We start from the raw sequence: 21,922 nt of genomic DNA on the forward strand, positions 1-21,922 counted from the left end.
ACCTTTTGAGCTTGATGGGAAACTTCATACATATTTTTATTGACAAATCCTCAAAATTGCTGTTATTTGACTTGCGTCACTTTCCTAGCCGCGGTAAAATATATGCTTTTTAATCCTTATTAATCAATGATATTATATTCCTTAACATTATAAACACTATAGCCTTGGCTTAAAAACATTACAGCCTTGATAATGCAATGGTTTTAAGAAGAATTTATTCTTTGCGTATAAAAAAACAAAAATTACATATTTTAACATTTGTTTGACAAATCATTACTAAATCTAACAATAAGCTATGTAACATCTACGTCACGTTCCTGAAAGCCTTTGCCTCTATACATTTTATTCTCTAAATGCATTGAACTACAGATCTTGCACTCCTTATGGACCATATTAATTGTAAACTTTATTTAGATAATAGAACTTAAGACATAGATATTTTTATCTGTGTTTTTAAAACCTTAAAAACATTTCAATACCGCAACCCTGTTCAATTGTAACCAATTTCTTGCCATGTATGTGGATCAAAATAATTGTCTAAAAAAATATGTGACGTGTGTAAGGCAACCTTCTAAAAGGACTAAATTGAAATGAAAGTGAATCAGCTGAGCTCGAAATTTGAAATCCTCTGCTGGTTGCGGAATAAAATCAATCAGGAACTCGTATGTTCATATATTACTGTCAATGATCAAAGTTTGTGGTTGTTGACAATCACATAGTCGCTTTGGTAAAGTCCGAAATATATACGAGATCTAGTTAAGTGCGACTGCCCGGTATGCCCTACATCAATAATTTTTAAGATTCAGTGCCTTTGTCCGTTATACATTTGCCCGTTATGCCCTACATCAATGCTTTTTAAGGTCACAAGCAACTACTTAGTATGCATTTAACCGGTATGCCGAAAGCTGATATTTAAATATCGAATAAATATAATAATATCAAAGAAAAAATAAATATAAAATCGGATGTAACAAATATTTCGGACATTCACCTGGTGAAAGTCGACATTCCTCCTGATTTCGGCCACACACACACATACATACACTATACCTGCCAGGGAAAAAAATAGGAACGCGTCACACGGTAGCGACATTAAAGTTTACACTAAATGTTTGTATAATTGTAACTGTATAAGATTTAATGTAACAATTATTATTGATTATAATACAAATCAACAGACAAGATTTCTGATTATTCTTATTCAACAAACTAATTAAACAGGAGGATAGCTGATTTTAGTAATTTAAAACATATTTAAAAACAAAATATTTTATTATTACTCAAACATATGTGACAATCAACACATATAAAAAAATAATCAATTATTCTTGTTAAGTGCTACAGTTGTAGCAGATTTGGCTGATTTTAAAAACTTTTCATCAAACACTTGTCTTTAGCAAGGCTGAATCATTTGGGACTTGGCAATCAAAATTGCCTGCAAAGTAGACGCATTCATGCTACCCCTAAACTCAGTCTTATTTTTTTCGCACTAGACTAAAAAGTCTTTCACAGGCTGCATTACTGTGAGGAAATGTTAAAATTCCTAACATCACCCGTGATAATCTCGCATATTTTGGTTTTCCTGGAGGACCTTTCTCTTTAGAGAGTTCTGCCCACTGCTTATCAGCTCTTTCATTATTTATAGTAGATTCAGGACATTTTTCAAGCTGATAGGACAGAAACTCTGACTCGAGAGTATCAACTGCATCAAAATACGATTCATAATTTTCTTTAAGTAGCATAGAGGGATATAAGTCAATAAAATATTTCACAGATGAAAATGTCTTCTCAGTTTTTTTAGACATTTCAGCATGTTCTTATAATGGGAAATTATGAGGGAAATTAGCAATTATATAATCACAAGATGCACAGAAGTATTTTCTCACATGAGAAAAAAACTCTTCAGCTCTTTCTTTGTTAGAGTTCTTTAATGGAGTCCTTGCATTCAGAGCCAACAACTTACTCATCGTTTTTTTGGTTCTCAAATATGTTATACCTAACATCAAATACAGAGTTTGAACTGCTAATAACACTTACCTTTACAAATCTTCTTAATAATTCAGTGAAAAAATTTGCAAGTTCACGTTTTGTTTTGTGAACCTGAGGTTCTTCATATTGAAACAATATGTTGAATTTTTCAAAAACGATAATGACATTTTTTAGAAAGAAAGCTAAAGAATGATGCAAATTAGAACTAAGGACGAGAAAAATTCTTTCACCTCTACCTAAAAATTTCTTTAAGTTCTCCTGAGAAACTTTTGTTTTTAAACCTTGCTTAAACCCATCATTTGACTTCATTTTCTGTTTAGATTTCATCTTTTTTGAACAGACTGGGGCAGTATCGGAAACCTTGCGCTTAGTATTTTTTATTTTAGACCCCTCACCTTCTGTTTGAACATCTTCATTTGTTTGTTGCTTCTGTAATTTTGGTATTACATACGCCGAGATTTTTGGTGAGAAATCTGTAGTTACTTTGCTCTCAGAACACACTTCTTTGAAATATAAGAGAAGACTTCTCCATTGTTCAAGTAAGCGAGTGATACATTTACCAAGGGATAACCATCTTGTCACACAATGTTTTAGAATTTTTTTACCACCTTCTGTGTCAAACATTTGAAATTTTTTAAATTCTAATTTTCGTTTCCCACTTCTATGAAAATAATAATAAATATCTATAAGTAGGTCATCAAATAAAATGGGCAAAGTCTTTGCTCCTTTTTCACCCCCCAGGTTGATCAGATGACAAAGGCAGCCAAAAGCTAACAGATTATAATGATTTTCCTTGAGATATGCACCAACTCCTTTGTTTTTCCTCATCATATTCCTGGCATTATCACAGGAAAACGATAAACAATTTTCCCATGGTATGCTGTGTTCAGAAAAAAAGGCACAAATTAGATTGGCAATATTTTGACCTGTACTCGAATCATTTAAAACTGGCAAAGATATAAGAGTGCAGCTCAATAACTCCAACATGTGACCACAATTGGATACATTTGATTGTCCGACGAGTCATTGCTCCCATCTGTCGCTATGTTAAACACATTAGTCTTCAGCTTTTTCATAATTTGCTCGGAAGTGTTATTTGCGATTTCTAGAACCAAATAACTAGTTTTCGTTCTCCCGCAAGAGTATTTTTTTACCTCCGAAGAATTTGGAAACATCGCACAACACAACTTTGATGCATGGTCCGCAGCAGCTAACAGAATATTGTGTTTAAGGAGAAATCCTGTGAATAATAGTTCGCTTCTAATTGATTGTAGATCAATAGTGGACGACACAAAATCGGAAATTTTTGCAGACTTTTTTATATTTGTTTTCGCGGTAGCATGCTTGGCTGTTTTCCCGTGTGAAATGATATCACACTTTCCGCCATGTGCTATACTAATGTCTGTATTGCAAGCAATACATAACGCGTACGGTGTCCCCTTTCTTGATGAATTCAAATTCTTCACTTTAATTGTCGCGAAAACACTGACTTCGACGAATTTTTTTCAAATTACCACGTGGCAAAACATTTAAAGCTAAACTCAAATCGAAGAGATTCGTTCTGAGTAAACATTCAACACCGATACGGTTGCAAGTAAAAGACAAGGAGTCAGGAAGCTAAAATTTCCTCTTGGTGTCTGTGAAGCGACCCGTACATGCGTCATCAAATATACGAATGGAGCTAGAGGCGGAGCTAAGTGATAACGCGACTTGATCGCTCTATAGAGTAAAAGAAAAAATTACGCTATGATGAAAAATCGGAACATTTTGACCCAAAATCGTATTATCGAAACAAGGCATAAAAATCGGAACCGTTCCAATAAAATCTGTACACTTGGCAGCTATGGGAGATAGAGACATCTGAGCACTCTAACCAAGTCTAAGTATATTTAGAGATAATAATAAAAAATTCTAAGCACTTCTTACACAACTCACGAGCTATAAATTAAATGGTTATGCTACAACTCCTTTTCTGACGATCTTTCATCTCTGAATGTGAACTTTTGAGATCGAAAGCTTGGGATTTTTAATTTTAATACCAGAGTGTGTCTAGGACTCAGTCTCCTAGAGCAGGGATGGCGAACCAATGGCACGCTACACAATATTCTGGGCACGCAACCGATCACAAATTTCACTATGAAGCATATTAAAAATGTAATTAAAATTCACAAAAACAAATAAAAAAAATTAACAATTAATGCCAATAAAAAACAATTAATAACCATAAAAAACAAGGTAACAATAAATAACGAGCAAAAAAAAAATAATAGTCCTGCTTAAACTAACATCTTACAACCTAATAATATAAGTTATTTGTCATCTAATCTGCAACAACAAATGTCACACTGATGTTACTTTAAGTTGAATTACGCGTAAAACTGAGACATTGCAAAATGTGTTTTTTTCATAGTAAATAAAGAGTTTTGAGTTGATAGTATTTAGCGTTATTATTTTCCCAATAATCACTCAAGTCAAAATTATTTGACGGCACGTCTATGACCTCATTAAAAATTTTTTTGAAAAATGGCACGTTGGTGCATAAAGGTTGCCACCCCTGTCCTAGAGCAAATAGCTAGTATTTACCACGTATGTTATTAACTTCCGGTCATGTCCCCCCCCCCACACGTCATACATAATACGTAACAGTTAAACGAGTAATTAAAAGGAAACACATCACCCAATAATTTTTTAGTTGTGTTTTATTGAAATGCCGAGTTTTGATACTACTCCATGGTAATTTTTTATTTTAAACGTCTATACGACGTGTATTCTCGTTATACGCACTTGACCGGTTGAAAAAAACTACTATATCCACGACATATTTGCCAGTTTTCCGTGGCTCACCTCTGAATCTTTTCAAGAACTCACATATTTCTAATATCATTGAAAATAATAAGGTCTGTTATCCTTTCTTGTAAAATTCAAGTATTTCAATTATGGCAAACAGATAATAATTGAAGATAAATAGCATCCATCCGATCGCTCCTTATAAGGAAATGTTCTCCAGTCGAGATAGGAAGATGTTATGTCAGGCAAAGGGTGGTCCACTGTTGAGGTGTCATTTTTGTTGAGAACTTTTTCTATGTACTGTAGGATTAGATGATCATCTCACTGACTCCTGGGTGGATTCGAGGATGTCGGAGTTTCAATCCCAGGTTTTCCAATTCTGTCATCATCACTTCCTAGTTATAACCTTCGTGGCGGACGTCGTGTTCAACAAAATCTGCTCCAAGGATTTCTTCGGGTGGTGCCAGACGAATTGGTACAAAATAATCGATTCCCTAAAAACAAATATCATTAATAAAAAATTGTAACAAATCTAAGCACAAAAAAAAGAATAACAATATAACTGCGAATTTTTTTTCTCTGCAAGGATAATTTCCAAAGTGGTAGTAAAGGGGCAATCAAATCGCAATTAACAAAAATATTTTTATATTATGCTAAATCTCACCATAATTAATAATGAAATTATTATGAGAAATTAAATATTAATGAAAGGAAATGCAATCACTTTATTATTTTTTGGTACATTACTGCACTTATTATTTTATAATATTTGTTCCTTTTTATAACCGTCGTTGAACTTCCGACCCAATTTCGTGGGTTTACGCCAACTAATGTTCAACTCTGTAGCCTTGTAATTTTAAACCCCATCCGAAAGACAAGGGAACTTCTGGATCAAGTAGTGAGAGAAATTTGTCTTCATGGAGGACTTTTTAATAGAACTAAACCGCATTTGCGTTACATGGATAAGAAAACCACCAAAACCTGTTATGGTTAGCCAGAAGGCAAGGGGACTCTAACTCATAATCAGTCTACCACTGAGGATATTTTACGTCAGCACTGTGGTCGGTGCAAGCCGGATGCGGAATTCGTATCGACCAACATCACTGGAATTCGAACCCGGGTCACCTAATTCGAACGCGAACTCTCTATCCTCTGACTCATCATGGCTTTGGCTACTAATATGTAATTTCATTGAATTTTTCATGTTGCTCAACTTACTTTTAATATAAGATATGTAGTGATCATGCTCCAGAGACTGACCGCAATACATGCCAATAGTTGCACTCACAGCAGAAAAAGGCCACCGCCCTTCAGTAGTCCCCTTCAACTGTGCGTAAGATTGAGTAAGTCATCATCATCAATGAATAATCCAACTGCAATCATACCCCATAGACCACCCATGGCATGCACAGCTACGGAGCCAACAGGATCGTCAATTCTGTATTTGTCCATGTAAGGAGGAACTATGTTCACCAGCACTGCACCAACACCTCCAACTAAGAGAGATTCCCATGACCTTAGAAAACCTGAACCAGCTGGAGAGAAAAAAATCTGATTATTAGTTTTCAGAATTAACAATGCGTCGAGAAACATTAAAACAGGGTTCATGAAATATTCATAAAATTTATTTACGTAGTAAAGGTTTGTAATTAAATTCTGCAGTTAAAATTTCATACTGGTCAGAATTCTTAATAAGAAAATACAAAATAAAGAAGCGTAAAGGAAGTACTGGTAATTTTTAAACGGTTAAAGCTTATATTTAAATGCCTGGGTAAAACTTTAATGACTTAACTATAGTTCATATTTTTAGGCCTGCCAGCTACTACGCTTTTCGCAAAATATTTTATAAAGCCAAAAAAGCAAAGCTTCCAGAATTTACGCTAATTTTGCCAACATTTACCACGAAGAGTTGGAATTAAGTGGCGTTGCATATGAGCTTTTAAATCATTCATATATAGTTGTGTGGAAAATAAGTTTAAATGAATAAAAATAATGCATTAAACATAGCTATCACTAGAATAATTTTTTACAAAAGGTGTAAAAAGTTGGCAGCCCTGCATTTTACAGCTAGAAAATTAAAACAAAAACACCATATGTGAAACATTCGCGGGAATTTCTGTACGGTAAAAGCTTGTAATTAAATGTTTGCTTTCAAGTTTAATACTTTTTCAGGTCGAAATTTTTAGTAAGGATAATCAAAACAAAAATATCTATTGTTAAAACATCTTAAAGTATATTTGACGAGGAAAACTTTTGGATTAAATGCCTGGGTTAAAATTTCATAATTTAATTGGTGACAATTCACGATATGAAAAGAGAAAATAAAAAAAATTTAAAGAGATACATCACATATGGTGCGAAATTAGCATATTCATACCTATTTAAATATGTAATGAAAGTATCTGGCAGAACTAAAATTCATCTGAACTATATATTTAAGGGTAAATGTCCTACCATTTATTTTTCTCTGAAGTTACATTTTTATCCTTATAGAATGGGGCGTACTCTTTCCAGAGCAGATTTTTCCAGTAGGCCTAATATTTAATAGTTTTTTTTTTTAAAGTGAAGAAAAATTTTAAAAAATTATTACGGAAAAAAAATTGTTTTATTTTTCAAGATTTTTTTGGCGTCATCAAAGTAGAGAGCGAATCTTATATCGGGTTTTAATTTGGATAAAAACGTTATATTGACACTGCATTATATTGACATAACATTTTAGAAAGTCAGAAATACAATTCTAGCAGAAAACGACAAAAAAATTTTAAGATATGTGTCTTAGCACTTCTTCTTCATAATTCGGCCGACATTGAAGCCCACACAAATAGGCCTATGAGGGGAAATTCAGGATTTTTTTTTTTGTTCCTGAAGCATATAGATGGCAGCACTTTTTTTATCCTGGAAAATCAGTTTATTTGCTCTTTTTTGACTTCTTTTGTAACATTTTGGATATTCTAGCATGCATGGGGTGTTTTCTGTGTGTGAAATCCAGCAAAGAAAGCGTAATGGAATAAATAAAAAAAGAATGAAAAAATAAAGTGGCGCGAGTAAGGTTCAAATTTCGAGACCCGCTAGCTCACTTTAATATCAAGGTTTTTTCAAACTCGGACCCTAAACATGGCTGCCGAAGAAAATTTTTATAGGCCAATAAGGGGGGTCACAGTGGGCCCCTAAAGGTATATTGCGAAGATGAGAGGAGAGAGCTTTTGAAGCGAAACTGTGGTTGGCTTCACGTATCACCGTGAACTGGATGGTAGGCCATCAGACAAGCAAGTTCGCTGCTGAATGATAAAATACAAAGTTTGAATGCAATTGGTCAAATATTTCTGTAGAAATTTGAATTTCAAATATAAAAACTTCTTTAAAATTCCAATCCTCAGGAACTATTCAACTGATTTTGCTCAAAGTGTGTATCTTTCTACATACAATTACAGTCTTTAAAGAAATTTGTATACCTTACATTTCAAAATGTTTCTAACAATTATTAAATAAAATACAAAACAATTACAGAGTTGACACTCTAATCTGAAAAAAAAAAAAAAAACAATTCTTTGTGTTTTCCCTGTAGATATTATACACAATATATTAAGATGAAACAGACAATCACTTTACTCTTGTGTTAGCTGTATTGTACTATACTAAATTTAATTACCTGAGAAACTTAGAGAAAAAAGGTACAGCTGAACATATTTAAAACAAATAATGCTAGAGCAAATTAAATAGTTTAGTATAGCTGAAATATCATCTTTAAATATGACATAGATTGCGTTCCGAGTGGTCACCATTTTTTAAAAAATGAAAATAAGAAACAAAATTTCCTGTATTTTCTCAGTTTGTAAAGTTAGTTAATTAAGTATTATTGGCGCAAAAGCAATTTTTGGCCATACCGCACTTACAACTTGTTTTATAAGAAACATTCTGCTATAAGTTAAAGCTAAATTGATTTGTAAAAACCAATGTCCCTTAGATAATTAAAAATGTTATTGTGCGGTTTATCTCTAATTAATAAAGTCAATGTTGGATTAAAGTAACCAAAGTGGCGTTGTCTCTGTGTTTTAAATTCGTTACACTTGGTTAAAATATATTTAATAGTGAGCTATTCTCTACAATGAGAACATTCGGGAGCAGTTTCGTTCCCAATCATTTTGCCAGTGTAAATACTGTTCATTGTCAATTGCATTTTTGATATCTGTGTAGGTGAGTTGTTTGTTATATTGTTTGTTGACTTAGCCACTTTATCTGCTGCTTCATTACCCGAAATGCCTGCATGGCCTGGCATCCAACAAAAAATTATGGCATATTCTTTTAGGAGTAAATTGCTGTATAGGTTGTGTATTCAGTTCTTTATTTTGTAAGGCAACTACGACACTTTTTGAATCTGAATATATTATCCATTTTTTCAACCTTTGAGAAGAAATAAATTGAAGAGCCAGATAAACGGCATGGCATTCAGATGTAAATATGGAGCATTTTGAATGTAATTTTTCAGATATTGTGGAGATAGGGGTACCAACAGCGCTTGCAACATGGTCAAGGCCTTTAGAGCCATCTGTAAAAATGGAATTAAAATCACTATATTGTTCTTTGTGTGAATTAAAAAGCTGTAAGTAAATGTCAGCAGCAGTTTGTGCTTTTGTCAGATTGTTAAAAATATCAATAGTTGGGAGAGAAATGACGTCCCAAGGAGGTCTTAATTCGCTCGCAGGTAAAATATTAAAGTCTTCTAGGTTTAGGTCAGATAAAATCTTTCTTACTCTCAAACCAAAAGTCGGTATTGCAGAGGGTCTGTTACTAAATAATCTTTCATAAAACGGAGTTGTAACATTTGAAAACATGGAATGTATATGATGGCTTTTGACATGAAAATAGTATCTCAATGTTAACTCACTGCGTCGTTCAGCAAGAGTTGGTTCATGATATGAAACACTTAAACTTTTTATGGGTGATGTGCGAAATGCTCCTGTTGCTATACGTATGCCGGAATTATGGATGGTGTCAAGATATTTAAGAACAGATTTTCTAGCTGATCCGTAGACAACGCAACCATAGTCGAGTTTAGATCGAATGATACACCCATAAATTTTGAGCATGGCATCTGTATCTGCACCCCAAGAGGTGTTTGTCAAAACTTTAAGTAAATTTAATTTTAAGTCCACAGGTTTTTCTTAAGTGCTTAATATGAGATGCAAAAGTGAGTTTAGAGTCTAAGATCAAACCAAGAAATTTTGTTTCGCTTAAAACGGGAATGTGGAAGCTTTTGAGATACAGTTCAGGATCGGGGTGGAGCTCGTCGTCGACAGAAGTGTATACTCGTTGTCTTAGTTGTAAAAGAAATAAAACCATTTAACTCAGTCCATTGGGATAATTTATTAATAGCGAGCTGCAATTGTCTTTTGATAGTGTGCATATGAGATGCTTTACAGGAGATCCGCGGATCATCAACGAATAACCTGCCGTCCACTGTAGATGGTAATATGGTTAAAATATCGTTTATTTTTATAAGAAATAAGGTTACACTAATGACACTACCTTGAGGAACACCTTCCTCTTGATTAAAAGTTTCAGATAAAGTGTTATTCATTCTAACTTGAAATGTCCTGTCTGTTCAAAAGTTTTGAATAAAATAAAACATATTTCCATTAATGTCATAATGTAAAAGGTCCCTTAAAATGCCGTATCTCCACGTTCGATCATACGCTTTCTCAATATCAAATAATATCGTCACAAGATGTTGCCTTTTTAAAAACGCTTAACGTATATCAATCTCTAAAAGCATTAGATTGTCAATAGTTGAATTACACTTGCGAAATCCGCTTTGTCTCTTAGATAAAATACAACGAGATTCCAATAAATATATTAACCTTGAGTTTATTATTCTCTCTAGGAGTTTGCAAAGACAACTTGTAAGAGCGATTGGTCGGTACTTAGTAGGATGTATAGGGTCTTTACCTGGTTTAGGAATGGCAACTATATATGATTTTCTCCATATTGATGGGAATTGTCTATTCAACCAAACTCTATTAAACAGTTTTAAAATTATTTCCAAATGGGTATCAGAGAGGTGCTTAAGCATACTATTGTGAATTTTGTCAGGCCCTGGAGATGTTTCTTTACATTTATTAATATCAGATTTTAATTCAGTTATTGTCAGAGGAGAATTGTAATCATTATGAGGTTCAACAGAGGGTCTAAGTATATTTTTTTCAGTTTGAGTTTTGTATTTTTGGAAAGTTTGAGAATAATTTTCTGTACTAGAGGCTCGGGAAAAGTTTACGGCTAAGGTATTTGCTATTTTTTAAATTTCTGTTATTTTATTTCCATTTACTTCAAGATGCATAATAAGTAAAGGGTTGTAATGACCAGATATTTTTTTTATTTTAGCCCAAATTTCTTTTGCTTTTTTATTGTTATTTATGGTACTTATATATTTAATCCAAGATTCTCTTTGGCTTTGCCTTCTAGTTTTCCTAGCGAGTGCACGGGGGTTTTTTAACAATAATAAATTTTCAACAGTTTGGTATCGACGGAATATTCTCCAGGGTCGTCTTTGTGCTTTATGAGTTTGTCTGCATTCTTCGTTCTACCATGGTTTTGGGTACGTGGAATGTTTTAGTTGAAGTACGTGGAATGGAATTTTCAGATGCGTTTATAAGAGAGCTTGTAATATGTTGCGCAGCTTCTTTAATATTACCGTTATCAACAATTTCTTCATTGAATGTTAGTGACTCTTGAAAAAGTGACCAATTTGCTAAATGTGTTAGCAGTCTAGGGAAATGCACTGTACTAGTATTCCCAGGTTTTAAAATATTGATGATTAGAGGAAAATGGTCGCTATGATAAAGGTCATTCCAAACAAAAAATTGCAACAGGGTATAAATACGTGGTGAACACAGCGTCAAATCAATGGAATGTACGAGATGGAAAGTGGAAATGTGTTTTTTCACCCGTATTTAGTAAACAAAGTTGGTGGTCGTCTATTAACGTATCAATTTGATTCCCACGAGAATTTGTAGTATCACTGCCCCAAGTTGTGCTATGCCCATTTAGATCACCTGTGATTATAAACGGTTCTGGTAATTCTGCTATTAGGTTGTTAAGATCTGATTGCGATATTGATTGATTTGGTGGAAGGTAGAGACTGCATATTGTGATGAGTTTTGATTGAAATGTATTTTGTGCTGCTACTGCTTGCAAGGTAGTTTTCAAGGGAACAGACGAAAATGGATAACGTTTTGAAATCAAGAGGGATACACCTCCGCATGCCTTATTTCTATTAAAAAAGTCGTTTCTTAGGTGCAAATATTTTTGTATATTGGCTTTGTGGTTAAGTTTCAAAATTTTTTCCTGAAGTGACATTTGGGTGATACTGTGCGTTTTTTATTGCGAAGTTCAGATTCACTATTGTCAGTCTGTATACCTATGGATTTAGTTGCTTTTGGAGTTTTAACCACTGAAGCATATGAAACATTAAGTCTAGGTTGTGAGCTTAAAACTTTGCTCTTGGCCTCAAAATATGACAAGTTTTGCATTACTTTTATATTTAGTATTTGTTTTTCCTGTTTCCATCTAGGGCATTGACGAGAATTTGCAGAGTGAGATTCGGGACAATTAGTACATTTTTCTGGCTGATTACAGGTTTTGAAAGTGTGACCGGTTTCACTACAGCGAGAACAAGTCTCTTTTCCTCTGCAGTTGTTCGTAGAATGGCCGATTTTTGACATTTGAAGCATCGGAGAGGATTGGGAATGTATGGGCGAACTTTACATTCTCAGTACCCTACTTTAATATCATCAGGTAGTATAGAAGTGCTGAATGTTAAGATTATGTGTTGAGTGGTAACCATTTCTAGACCTTTTTTTATGGTTATGTGCCGAGCATCTATAACTCCTTGACTGGAGAGACCTTCAATTATTTCAGAAATTGGGAGTGATTGAAACGTCTTATCAGAGATCACGCCTTTAGATATGTTTAGAGTATTGTGATGGGTTACTAAGATTTTAACGTTTCCAAGTTTAGATAATTTCAAAAGTGAAGCTGTTTGTTTGTTGGAATTTGTTTCGATTAACAAGTCTCCTGATGGCATCTGTTTGACAATTTTTGGATTACCAATATTTGCTTCAAGTGCTTTTTGAACTAAAAATGGTGATATAGACGAGAGTTTCTTTTCTGTAGAGCTTAAGATCAGAAATTTTGCTGCAGTGGGGTCGTAATTTGTGCATTTAGCATGATTGAAACTAGGTGAGGAAATTGTTCCGCTTTTGTTTCGGTGTGCGGAACTGAACACCATCTGTTTATTTTCAGCCATAGAAAAAAAATAATCAACTTCCACTATCAACTACACCACCCACCACGGAGTCCAACTTAGGGGATTAACACCGATGCTGGCCAATAGCTATACGCTCGTAAGTCACCCCTGAAGCAGCCACCACCCTTAACGAGGTGCCCAGTAAGTGACCTCGGGCTTGACCCAAGCCATCAGATGACGTTTGTGACAAGCCAATTGATGCATACAGATCACTATGCACCTCCCGTTTATCTGAAGCAGGGGCCAAAGCAGTGTGTTGGGGTACCAAGATGCCCCTCAACTACCAGGATCCCCTTTTCAAGGGACGCGGGTCTCCACGCACGGTGAACACGAGGGTGGTTTCCTTCCCATCAGAGTTCGATATAAAACCGAAACAAAGACGAAAAGCCCTTTACCAGTCAATTTGGCAACCACAACAAGAGTGAAAATTTAATGAATAAATATAATACAAATGAAGAAGTGAAACATAATTAATAAATATACATATATATATATTAATGCCACAAAAATAATGCATAATCAAAAGTATAAAAACTCATAAATATTTGCTCACTAGATCAATGTAATAAATAATGAAAGTCAGAAACTCAAAACAGGACCGCCGCAGGAGAGAAATAGAAAAATGCTCAGGTCCAGCTCGGGGCCCCGGGTGCGCCGTGCCCATCACACAAGAGTGTGCCCCTGGGGGGCAGTTTGTAAAGAAAAGTTAAAAATTTCCTGTACTTTACAGGTTTTCCCTGAGGAGTGGAAACCCTGAATTATTTCTATATTACTTTCTATACCAATAATAATAAGAGCAAAATTAACTACAGTGGAACCAGCTTAAAAAGTTTTTCAAGGGAAAGAAATAACTTATTAAATGGGAAAACTTCTTAAACAGTTGAAGGTTAGAAATACACTAATTTTTTGTTTGACCAATAACTAAAATCAGTAAATTTTCTGTACCATTCATACCAGCCCCAACTAAAAGTGTCAAATGTTTTTTCCTCCATGGCAGTGTTTACTTTTAAAAGCAGGGTTCGTGATTTTTTTGATTTAAAAAAAAAAATCGGATTATTTTGATTTAAATCAGATTTTTTAAATTTTTATTCAAATACACTATAAGAGCTTTAATTTATGATTAAAAAAACTTTATAAATGTTTAATCAAAATTAAATTAATATTAAAATTATATTATAACATTATTTTAGAAACTCTAACTTATTAAAATAATTTTTCACTATAATGCATAGCTTTGAATGCATCAAAACCATTTTGAAACAAATGCATGATTGAAATTTGAAGATTAGATGAAATAGAGAATTTAAAAAATATTTTAACTATTACCAATGATGCAATGTTTAACGGTTACCAATGATCGGCGCTTTCCATACACTATGGACCGACGGGGGACGAAATAGATTGTGGTTGAATGAATAGTGAAAGGTTGCGTGGTTGAATGAATGTGTTAAGGTAAACCTAATATAAACCATGAAGTTTTAAACCTCCAAAAAAAAAAATTTTTTTTTAAATATCAAAATGCAAACAAATTATAGAAGGATTACATAAAAGTACACAATGGAGAAGTGGTCCTGTCCTTATTTGCACGCATTTTGAAAACATTTTCTTAAGATTTGAAACTACACTAGATATACTACTTTCCTATACACTTTAAACTACCTATGTACTGGGATGAGAGTAGTTCGAGAGTAAAAATGAGGAAATCTAAGAATGAATATATATATATATATACACACATACAAATAATGCTGAAAATACAAATCACGGTGTGTAATTTTTAGATCGCGTGAATATGAATCCCAACGTCCAATTTTAAAATCACGTATAAATACGAAAATCGATGTTTGACATTACAACCGCATGATCGAATAACGACATTGGATTTTAAACTTGAGTGAATACGAATCACTGAATAGGGTTTTAAAAACGTGTAAATACAAATCGGGCTATTGGATTTTTAAATCTCATAAATAAGAATCGCAATGTACGATATTTAAATCGCATGAATAAGAGTCCCAATGCAGAACTTTTAAATCAGGTAAATACAAAAATCGATGTTTGATATTAAAATCACGTGAAAAAGAATCAAAATATTAGTAGATTCTGAACTTGGGATTTCTAAAGGCTTGTTTGTATTGTACTTTCTAAGCCATAATAAATAAAAATTTACAAGATTAATTGAATAAGCAAATAAATATTTTCACTGCAAATAAACCGATATTTTTTTTATTATTTTGTTTGCCTTCGGGCCAGCAAACAGGAAGCAGCGACGTCTGAATTAAGAAAATACCAGCTATCTGCAGGGCTGGCAAAAATACAAAAAAATCTTATTTTCTGTGCATTTAAGAGAAAATAGGTAAAATAAGTACAAATACGGAAGGGTTGGCAGCTGCGTAGATCGAATTTTCTGTTTATCTTTGAAATTCGGAAATAAATATAATTATTTTATTCCAACTACTTAAATTCCAGTAAAAGCGAAATATTTATTAAAAATACCTTAAACTTTTAGAGAATCTGAGCTTTTGATTTAAAAAAAAAGGTTAAAATTCTATAAACAAAAGCGAAAAAATCTCATCCCTACTATGTAGATGAAAGAGAATTTGCAATGAAGAATTTCTCCTGCTGCACAGCATACTCTTAAGATTTGTAATTGGATTCCAAAATTACAGTAAATAATAATACCTACTCTACTAAATATTTAACCATTTAGTATAACCATTTTTAGAGTAGAGTCTTGTTCTCCAAAAATGAAATTAAGAGCAAAATGAAATTAAGACTTACAGAGATTAATGGTGAAAGCACCCCATTGAGTAGAGCTGGCATGGAAGCTCTCAACATGAAGATATCGACAGTCTGGGAGCGAAGCCTGTTAAACATAGCTACTATAGATCTTGAAGCTATGCACACTGCAATGAACATAAAATACATTACTCTTTAAATAACATACTCATAATAAAAATAAGAATAACTAAGAAAGATACGGAGGCAAAATAAGATAGAGGCATAAGATAGCAAAAAAATAAAGGCAGACACTCCAACTACTAAGAAATTTCCAAGCAAGGAAGGGTAATGTATTAATATTTTATGAATTAGAATTAAAAGAATTACAAAACGAAGTATAATAATTTAAACAAATACTATTCTATCAGATAGATGATTGCTAACGCTTTAATAAAAAAAATTAAAACTTTTAGTTCTAAAAAACTTTTACTTTGTTTTAAAAATTCTAATTTAGTTTACAACCACTAAAAAAATAATTCATAACAGCCTCTAATGTACAAGTTTCTGAAAATGGAAAGAACATAAAATAAAAAGAATGTGCTTCAATATAATTAAGAAGACTATTTTGTGTTTAGCAAATTAATTTATGACATTTTTGTTATAATGCTGTTGAGACGAAAATCAGTGAAGTTGGAAGATGCCTGGTATACTTGACTAATTGAAGATTGTAATGAAAACAGGATGATGAAAATAACAGTAGAAGAGGGAAACTGGATCATAAACTATAATAAAACTTTTATTTGGTAGTAATTGGTACTCAAGATACAAAAATTAATCCATAGGACTTTTAGTTAAATAAATTTTGTATAATAATATTAATAAGGACAGGCCATGGGAAACCAAATGCACCACAACCTGCCAAATCAAAAGACAAATTAAAAAGTAATTGAATTGTTCTCAACAGACCTTAAGAATCATGAGAAGAGATCCATGGATGGTGATTTATTGAAAAATAACATAGCCAAAGCTAGGAAATATATGTAATGCCAATTGTGGCATCAGAAATGCTTCTTTATGAAATTGAAAAGTATCAGATTTAACGTAACAAAAACAACAAATGTAACAAAATGTAAAGACATTTTTTTTTAAAAATTTCAACTTTTATTTTTAATTAATATATTATAAACTATTGATTGTCAGGTCAGAAAATGCAGCTTTTGAAAAATATTAAAATTATATTACAATAATGGAATGATAATTAAAATTATAATTAAACTAAGTAATATTACAGCATAAAAATAAACTATTAACATAAATAGGAAAGACTTAGATTAGTCAGCAAAACTGGATATTTTAATGAATTTCATTCCTGTTTTTTGGTTTTCTGATTTCCGGATAACGGGTTCTGTACTGTATTAGAGAAAATAATCAAATTGTTAAACAAAAGTCCCTTAATGCAAAACAAGAGTGAAGGATGATTTTAAAATTTAAATCATTTTGAAACATCCAAAAAAAGTTTTTTTTAAATTCTTGAATTTCTAGAAACCTGCTTCCAATTGTCTAAGACTAATTTAATATTTTGTGTAATTTATTAAAACAATTAACAAAGCTACAAATACCCCTTGATACTTTTGAATAGAACAGTATTCAATTAACAAAATAACAATTTTATTAAATGCAAAATGAAAAATAAGATCATGGTTCATAGTAAATAAGTAAAAAATTTTAATTACACAAAATACTATGAAATCAACAGAATTTTCCAACATCTAGAGCAAAATCAGTGCATAAATGATGCTAAACAAAAATAATGCTGAATAAGTTTTATATCATATTATAAATAGAAAAAAAATGTCAAGTGGAATAAGTAGTAAGTTTTAATTCTAAATAATTACATAGGATAAAAACCATATAAGAAATATGAAAGCAACCTATCTTTAATTATGTGCATTTTAAAACTGATTTTGAATCTTCCGCCAAGAAAAATAAAATAAACTAGCTTAAATGATTTAAACTCAAAGTAAAGCTTCAGTTTCATAAGATACATAATCTTTCGGGTAAGAATTAACTAGATTGTATTTTCAGTAACATATTTTAAAAATATACTAATGGGTGATATTTTTCCCCCCTGTGGCAGAATCGTGGCGACAATGTCACAGAACATTACTGAGTTCTTGCAAAAAGATTTTTCTGTTAGGAAGTAAATAATTTTGGTTTTCTTCTCAGCAGAAATTTTCCTTCTATTAATATTTTTTATTTAGTTATTAATTTTGATTTCACATAGTTTTTAAAATCCTATATTATTAATTTGATATTATTTATTATAGCAACTGAATCTCGAAATGAAAACATGCATTTAGTAACCCTTTTTCGAAGAAACCGATTCACTTGATTTCGCCTTCAATCTTTTTTTCCCGATAGTTACTGCTACGGATTTCAAAACTTTTTTATTATTTTCTTTTAATGTGATGATGATTAACAAAATTGCTTAAAAGGAAATTATTAGTGTATTTTTCATATACAAAATGCGAGAATATCTGCCACAATATCAGATTTAAAAATTAAAAAAAATTATTTAAGTTGATGTTTCGGTTACTAACAAGTATATTTTTTATATTTAAAAGAATTTTGCATAAAGATATCAGTAATAGAGAGGCATGTCGCAGAAAGCCCGAAAAAAATTCTGCCACAGGTTTTTTTTTCCACCTAAATTAAAATCATTATAAAAGAATAATTTAAATTTTTGCTGTTTTAAAAGCCAAAACAAAAGCAGTGATGGAGCAAATTTTAAGATACTAAAAAATTTAGATCTCAAACATTTTTCAAATTAAAAAAACTGTGAATTTTTTTCAGAAAGAAATTTTGTGCCACCGTAACTGAGATGAACAAAACTTAAAAGTTGTGAATAGCTATTGCAAATCAACAATTAAAAAAATACCATATTATTTGCAAATGTAATTTCATACAATAAAAGGACTTTCAAAAAATATCCTAAAACAGGATCTGAGATTACCTTAAGCATGTAATTTAATTTACCTACATAAAAAGTTAATTAAGGACTGCTAACTAATTATAGCAAAATACTTAGATCAATAGTAAACAAGGCCAAAAGGGCATCTAGTATTGACTCCCATTAGGAATGTTATAAACTATTTCTTTAATTGTAAATGCATTACTTGATACTTAACTTATCAAACATGTTTTGTATTTAACATAATTTTTTTTAAAAAATATTTATAATTAAATTATCTACCACTGCAGAATCACACCTTCACAGTAATAAATTTTTTAGTTGGATTTTTAAAATCTCTCTAACATGAATCTCGACATTGGATTTTAAAATCGCATTAATATGAATAGCAACATTAGGTTTTCAAATTGCGTGAATACCAATCGCGATGTACGATTTTTAAATCACATGAATACGAATCTCAATGTGCAACTTTTAAATTAGGTAAATACGAAAATCGATGTTTGATTTTTCAAACCATGTGAGTAGGGATTGCAATATTAGCAGATTCCGGCACAGTTTCAAATATTCAAAAACGTGAAAATCCGCAAAAGAATCAATCGGCGGAAGAATCACGCGTATGTAAGTTTCTTGTTAGCTGGAATAAGCAAAGGTTTCAAAGTTTGATATTAGATTGAGGATATTCATGAAAATTTCCTCAGATTATAATTTTGGATTAGCGAAAGTTCAAGAATTGATGGTCACGAGAAACGCGGAATTCCACGACATCCCCAGAAAAATCATATGCCTACTCCTAATTCTTAAGATCTGGAAGAATAATACAACAAACCCAGAATGCAATCACCCCTGACACTTTTAGCAAAAGATTTTATAAAGTCATTTTAAAAAAAAATTTATGAGGACACAGCAAAGAAAAAAACGCCATTTTGAAATGATAGAAAATTGAGCACTTTTTACAAAATCCTAATGAAGAAAAGCACCTTTAAAGTAAAGGCTTTTAAAAAACGAAAATCAAAAATAAGCACCCTTAAGCACTTTTTAAAAAGGCTACGCACCCTGTTTTAACACAAATAGCCAATAAAAATCATTTTTGTGAGTAAAAATGAAAGTATTCTGTTTAAAAATAAAGTACTTAAAGTAATTATAAAGTTTAAAAAGTAATTAAATTAAAAGTTAAAGTAGTTATAAAGTTTAAAAAGTAATTAAATTAAAAGTTAAAGTAGTTATAAAGTTTAAAACAACAAGGAGTTTCAAGACAGTTTCTGTTATCTTTTCAAAACGAATTAGCTTAATTCTTTTTAATGGTGGAATGATAGAGCAGGAACTTGCCAGTCTGAAAAATGTGCTTGCTTTTAACAAGCAAACCCCGATTTTAGCAAGCAATACTTTTGCGATTCCTAAAATTTCTACCTCTTCAGTTCAACTAATCCTTTCTTAGAAAAATCCATTTAAGATTCCAAAGGCAACAGAAATGAGTCATAAATCCAGCAATTGTGGGTGGGAACTTTTTCCAAAAGCAGTAATGCAAACAACAATATTTTTCAGACCACGAGTCTCATCCAAAAAACAACAACACAAGGAAGAGAAATTATAACAGTTGAAAGGCTTACTTTTTTTACACAGAAAGAAAAACTAAATACTATATTTATAATTTAGTAAGTAGGTAACACTATCTAGACAGAAGTATCCAGACACCCAACTGTATGGACTTAAAACGTCCCGAGGCACATATTATATATAATACACATGTCTGGGAAGACTTTCCATCAGTTTTTGATAGGAATTGACTTCCATCATAGCTGAAGTGAGTGCTTGCAGTGAGGAGGGTCGATATAACTTGCTATGTAATCTGTGTTCTAATTCCTCACAAAGAGAATTAGATAGGGCCTCTGAGAAGACCAGTTCAGTTTTTGAATACTCATTTCGTCAAACCACGGATGTGCAAGCCCCGATGTGTGAATGGAGCCTGCTGGAAGAGAATTGGGCCGAAATATTGCCGTAATGTTGGGATTGCAGCATTGTTCACATCCATTTCAAAGTTCATGTTTCCCAACCACAGGAACTAACATACACAGGCCAAACCACGAGAAACACCCACCACCATCACCATAAAAATCGGGTGTCTGGATAGTGTATAAACTTTTATGAGCAGTTATTATAAAAAGAAAGCATTCCTTCGCACTCAATTATAAGAAGAAAATTCGACTGTATAGGAACAGTTTCATTAAATAGTTAAAAAATTTCATAATTTTATTTTGTGAAATATACATTTAAATTTAGTAATGATGGTATTGGGATAAATAAGTAAGTTGAATTCAACGTTAGATAACCAAGAGTCATATAGTTCATATAGAGTCATAATCATATAGTTATTAAGTTTCAAATACCAGCTTGTGTTATCCAATCCTAATAGCCTCTGAGATCATCTTCAATTTGTTGTTTTTCTCTAAGTTTGTGAAAGTCACCCCTCGCTTTTGCTTTTTTTCTTTCTTTTGAAAACTCACTGAAATGAAAAGTATTTGAATATTATGAAAACCCACACAAGTTTTTTTTTTTCTTTTTTAGACAAATTTTTTTAAAAAAATTGATTATTGACAGTATTGTGAGAAAAGAAACTTTTGAACTGAGCATTTGCACATGACTAACAAGTTTGGTGCACAAAATACTGTAATTTTGCTGAGGCATTATTGATTTAAAACTTGAAAATTTAGTTTGAAAGAAATTTCCATCCACCAATTCTACTCCTACATAATAAGCAAAAGCAATTTTACTAAAGTTGCAGCAGTTTTAAGTTTAATTTGAAAGTTTTATTTCAGGGCACGTGATTTTTTTAAAATGTTTTCTTTTAAAATTTAAAAAAAATCTGATTTTTTGATTTTTATTCAAATATACTGTAAGAACTTTGATTCATAACTAAAAAAACTTTATAAATGCTTAATCATACTTTATAAATGCTTACTCATTAAATTAATAAAACTATATTACAAGAATATTTTAGAAGCTCTAACTACCTAAAACAATTTTTCCTTATAATACATAGCTTTGAATGCATCAAAACCATTTTGACACAAATGCATGATTGAAATTTAGACTAGATGAAATAGAGAATTTAAAGAATATTTTAACTATTCAAAAGTTTCAATTAACAAACC

At 32.0% G+C, this 21,922-nt stretch overlaps 1 protein-coding gene and 1 long non-coding RNA gene across 2 annotated transcripts in view; one reads left to right on the forward strand and one right to left on the reverse strand.

Moving 5' to 3' along the window:
- LOC147812596 (pre-mRNA 3' end processing protein WDR33-like) overlaps positions 1–21,922 on the forward strand; it is a 612,260-nt gene that overhangs the window by 283,600 nt on the left and 306,738 nt on the right. The gene's annotated exons all lie outside the window — the stretch shown is intronic.
- Positions 1,254–21,175, reverse strand: LOC147812602 (uncharacterized). The gene is made up of 3 exons (XR_015433459.1): positions 21,158–21,175; positions 15,860–15,984; positions 1,254–5,270 (listed from the first exon to the last, which is right to left on the reverse strand). It is a non-coding gene; the product is annotated as an uncharacterized LOC147812602 (long non-coding RNA).

Source organism: Parasteatoda tepidariorum, chromosome 4, assembly GCF_982258835.1.
Source record: "Parasteatoda tepidariorum strain Cologne lab strain chromosome 4, Ptep-v5.0, whole genome shotgun sequence".
Lineage (NCBI taxonomy): Eukaryota > Metazoa > Arthropoda > Arachnida > Araneae > Theridiidae > Parasteatoda > Parasteatoda tepidariorum.